The sequence below is a fragment of the Podarcis pityusensis genome (assembly GCF_964106645.2).
Source record: "Podarcis pityusensis genome assembly, chromosome: 3".
Classification (NCBI taxonomy): Eukaryota; Metazoa; Chordata; class Lepidosauria; order Squamata; family Lacertidae; genus Podarcis; species Podarcis pityusensis.
The window spans coordinates 117,668,039-117,673,282 of NC_138026.1; the positions used below are offsets into that span (position 1 = coordinate 117,668,039).

A 5,244-nucleotide genomic window follows, 5' to 3' on the forward strand; every position below is an offset into this window, starting at 1 on the left:
TCTAACAGTAGGTGCTCAGTGACTCATCAGGGTGCTTCTTCCGGTCTTAGCGTCCTCCAGGTCTCAAAACAGGCCAAAACCTCTAATCTTTCCATCTCTACATGTCATTCTGGGGAAGACCGTGTGCTGATGGCTGAACCAGCAGCCCTACTTTCCTTCAGGGCATGGTGATGACTTGCTGGACTTTGCAAGGAAATGGGAGGAAACAGTATCCCAAAGATCCTACAAATATGAATTACTCGGCTCTCCCCTCACAACCTTCTGGCCTGTGGCCCTGTACCGTCTATCCTAAGAGAGCCATGAAGATCCTACTTGGAGTGCTCACAGCCCAGTGTTTCCCATTTTTCGGCGATCACACTGGTGACCTTTGCCTCTTCCAGTAAACTGGCTTTTGTTCTAACAGTAGGTGCTCTGTGACTCACCTGGGTGCTTCTTCTGGTTTTAGCGTCCTCCACGTCTCACAATGGGCCAAAACCTCTAATCTTTCCATCTCTACATGTCATTCTGGGGAAGACAGTGTGCTGATGGCTGAACCAGCAGCCCTACTTTCCTTCAGGGCATAGTGACGACTTGCTGGACTTTGCAAGGAAGTGGGAGGAAACAGCATCCCAAAGATCCTGCAAATATGAACTACTCGGCTCTCTCCTGACAACCTTCTGGCCTGTAGCCCTGCACCGAGTCTCACTGCACCGTCTATCCTAACAGAGCCATGAAGATCCTCCAGCTATGTTTGGCTGTTCTGTCTTTGCTGCTCCTGGCTACATCTGGTAAGTGATACAGAAGAAGGCAGTTGTCTTCAGGTCCTGCATAGTGGGGCTGGGAAACAGCACTATTCAAAGGTTTTGAGAACAGCTCAGTATTTTAACCCTTCTGCTTTCTACCAAGTCCACCTAGCTTAATACTGTGTAAACTAACTGACGGTGCTGTGTGTGTGTGTGTGTGAGAGAGAGAGAGAGAGAGAGAGAGAGAGAGAGAGAGAGAGAGAGACTGGGGTGGGAGAATGGAATGGAGAGGAGAACACTACTCAGAACTATAAACACTTCCTTATTTTGTTTTATTATTGAATTTGTTAGTTCAAGGTCAAAAGCCTGGTTATAAAGGAAAGTTTTGACTTGCTGCACAAATATATGTAATGATGACTCCAGGTGATCCTCCTTGGGGAGAGCATTCCACAAACAGGGAGGCACCACAGAAAGGGCCATTCTCGTGTTACCACCCTCCAGACCTCACATGGAGGGGGCAAATGAAGAAGGGTCTTAGATGATGATCACAGTGTCTGGGCTGGTTCATCTGGAGAGAGGCAGACCTTGAGGTCTTGCAGCCCTGAGCCATTTAAGGCTTCATAAGTCAAAACCAGAACATTGAATTGGGGCTGGAAATTAACTGGTAGCCAGTGCAGTTGGGCCAAGAATGGTATAATATGCTTGGGCCGTCTTGGCCAGGTAAGCAACCAGACCAGCAAATTCTGCATCAGTTAGTTTCCAAACTGTCATTCGAGGCAGCTTACGTATAATGTGTTGCAGTAACCTTGAAGGTGCCATTTCTATGGATTCCAAAGCAGGGATGGAGAACATGTGTCAGGGACTGGCTGGACGAGGAGGAGTGGTGTTGAGGTGACAGCTGGGAACCCCCAAATGCAAATCCCAGAGGAAGAAAGCTCAGATAATGGGGATTGGTGGTGGGACACTGAGGAGAGTTCAGAGGGAGAAGATTGGGAGGAGGTGCAGTGTGCCAAAGGGGCAACAGGGTTTAGTGAGCAGGACAAACCTGTGGCAGGGAGCAGTTCACACTCCAAGGCAGAAGCAGAGGAGGGGTGGTGGTGAAGAGGCTGCTGAAGAATGCCTGGAGTCTCCCTTTCCGGTTGTGACAAGATCCCCTGACCACTGGTCCCCAAGAATGTGCAGGGCACTGAGAAAAGCAGAACAGAGGTCAGAGGTGGTCAGACGACTTTAGATAAGGCTTGGGAAATGTTTGAAAGAGGAGGAGCCTTAGAAGGAGTGGACTTCAGTCCTGGTAACTGCTCAGTAGGGACAAGAGCTACTGGGACGTGTGACTTGAGTTGTATGCCGATTCCTTGAATAAAAATTAAACTTCACTGACAAGTGTTTCTTTCTGCTGACCGGCATCTAACAATATGTGTGGTCAATGGTTGGGGTTGGGAGCTGGAATGCCACCGTACCCTGAGGTGCCAGTGAACTTGGACCCCCTTTTCCTTCCTCTTCTGAATTTTCTTTGCCCCCTGAAAACTCATAACCTTATTTTGCTCTCTGCAGTGAACAGTGATATTTTCTCTCTCTCTTTGTGCAGGATTTGCCTGGGAGACACCACAGAGTAAGGAAGCATGCAAGGCTGAAGGTGGTAAATGCGTACTTGTGACGTGTCTCCATCTTACTGAGATCGGAAGCTGTGAGGGGAAGATGAAGTGTTGCAAAAAGTAATCTTGTTTTGCCAAACAAGAGATCAAACAAGCTATGAGAGATAAGCGTAATTTCACAAATAGCATCCACGGCCCAAACCCTCCAGGCTGAGCATGTCAGGGAGCCTCTGATTTCAGGGTCTTCAGGCCCTTAACTAATGACTCATTTCTGTGAACCACAATGGGAGTTACAGCCAAGGAAACACACTTGGGTTTTGCCCCATATCCTTTTGCAAATACTACAGCCTCTTCTTATCTTCTAGTGTTGTAGCTCTTGCTCAGATATACTTAACACTTAGGGCTAATGAAATTGCCATATGCATTGCATTCCTCACTTCATTAACATATCATTTAAATCATGGTGCCATTCTTTGCTTCAAGGTCCAACTCAAATTTAGTACTAGGATTTCCCCATATTCCTCACACAACTAACTCTTTTGAACATTTTGAAAACTCATGTTAATATCTCTAAAGAGTTTGTAGAGTCTCAGAGTTGATTCTGTAATTGGGATCTGCCATCATTTGTTCATTAGAATCTGACAGTAGAGTCCTAGGCCGTGCGGTTTGTTTTTTCTAAAAAAATGTTTAGGGGTAGTCTCATGTTGACTCAAGAAAATCACCATTTTATAGGTCAAATAGGGGGAAATAAATACAGTAAATGGACATGCATGACCTCATATTACACAGCTGACAGCTCACATATAACGAGTCTAGGGCCTTTCAAAACGCTAATAAAACCCACGTGCAAAAACAGCATGAGCACCTTGCCTTTGCTACGACTTTTTTGTGTGTGTGAGGGAGGGGTGAACCACATGGGAAACTGGCGCTGTATCTTTCTTTCTTTTCTTTTTTAAAATTTTTTTTATTCAAAATTAAAACAAAACATATTATCCAAAAACATATCATCCTTATCCCCCCCCCATTTTTCCTCCCTCCCCCCCAAAAAACCCACCCACCACCACGCCCCCAGCTTCCCTCAGTTCCAGTGTTTGGTTTCTCTGAGAATGCTGTTTTCTGCATGTTACAAAGTTGTATAGACCCTCAAACTATTCAGCTGATTATTATCAATAAAAAGTTTGTGAATGTTTATTCAAAGCCAGCCAAGGAGTCCAGTTTGCTTTGTTCAGATACTTTGTAAAGGGTTCCCACTCATCTTTAAAATCACAGTTATCCTTGTCCCGTAGCTTATATGTCAGTTTTGCCAGTTCTGCATAATCCGTCAATTTTTCTTGCCATAATTCTTTATTTGGGGTTTCTACAGTCTTCCATCCTTGTGCTATTAGAACTCTCGCGGCCGTTGTCGCGGTGCTGAATCTTTCAATCTATATTTTAAAAATGCGTCTATAGCTGCAGCTACACGGTGTTTCCAGGGCAGCCCTGCGGAGTTTTCCAAGCGCGAATGGGCCTTGAGGGAAGAGGAGAGGAGCTACCAGCGTGTGGCTGGGAAGGCTCTGCTTTGTGATTGGTTCCCATAGCAGCAAGGAAACCCGGGCTGTGCCTCTCCCCCCTCCTGTCTTTGCTGTTGCTGCCAATGGAAATGGCATAGACAATCACGCCAGATCCCAAGAAGCCTCTTCCTGTGGCTGGAAGAGGCTTTGCTTCTTTGCAGAAAGCATGTCAACAAAAATGTTTAGGGGTACCTGTACCCCTGCGACCCCACCCCACAAAAAAGCACTGGTCCTAGGCGTGTCTCCCTTTTCTTTTAGATCTGTACAGTGGTACCTCGAGTTACGAACTTAATTCGTTCCAGAGGTCTGTTCTTAACCTAAAACTGTTCTCAACTAGAGGCGTTTTTTCGCTAATGGGGCATCTATCTGCTGCTGTGCCGCCGGCACACGATTTCCGTTCTCATCCTGGGGCAAAGTTCTCAACTTGAGGTAACTCTTCCAGGTTAGCGGAGTTTGTAACCTGAAGTGTTTGTAACTTGAGGTACCACTGTAATTTTGTCTACTTTTGGTTCTCTTTATAACTAAGGAAGATCTCTGTAATCCTCCTCTTAAATAATAATAATAATAATAATAATAATAATAATAATAATAATAATTTATTCCCCAGCCACTCTGGGTGGCTTCCAATAAAAGATTAAAAATACATTAAAACATCAGTCATTATAAACTTCCAGAACAGGGCTGCCTTCAAATGTCTTCCAAACGTCAGGTAGTTGTTTATCACCTTCACATCTGATGGGAGCTTGTTCCACTCATGTTAATATCTCTAAAGAATTTGTTCAGACTCAGAGTTGATTCTGTAACTGGAATCTGTCCTCATTTGTTCATCAGAATCTGACAGTAGAGTCCTAGGCATGTCTCCCTTTTCTTTTCTTTTCTTTTCTTTTCTTTTCTTTTCTTTTCTTTTCTTTTCTTTTCTTTTACCTGTTTATATTGTCCTTCATTTGTCATTTGTAGTGTTGTCCAGTTCTCAGACGAGCTGGACATGCACTAGCACAATGGAAATATATACATAAAACCATGACAAGATCTTTATTCTTGTCCACAGGAGTTTACATTTCCCTTCAATACTTATTGTTGATTGCCTTAGCTCATTCATTCCCCGCAGTGCTCCACCTTCCTATATTCAACATTTTGACATCTGATTCCAGGTGTGATGGAAATAACTGTATATTTTGTTTTGTTTCCAAACAGGTTAGACTGATGGAGGAGGCCTGCTTACCCGGGATCTTTTAAAAGCCACTGGATTGCTGCTTCATCCCCAGTTAGAGACACCTTCTGCTTCTTCACCAAAACATCTGGATCAAAAGAATAAGCCACCACAAAATGTTCCATGATTATAACAGCTTGCCCCTTTCAATAAAAGCAAATTAAAAAGTC

At 44.4% G+C, this 5,244-nt stretch overlaps 1 long non-coding RNA gene across 1 annotated transcript; it reads left to right on the forward strand.

The window, feature by feature from the left end:
* Positions 1–517: 517 nt before the first annotated feature.
* Positions 518–5,244, forward strand: LOC308474073. Its single transcript, XR_013984484.1, has 3 exons — positions 518–767; positions 2,308–2,434; positions 5,059–5,244. It is a non-coding gene; the product is annotated as an uncharacterized lncRNA (long non-coding RNA).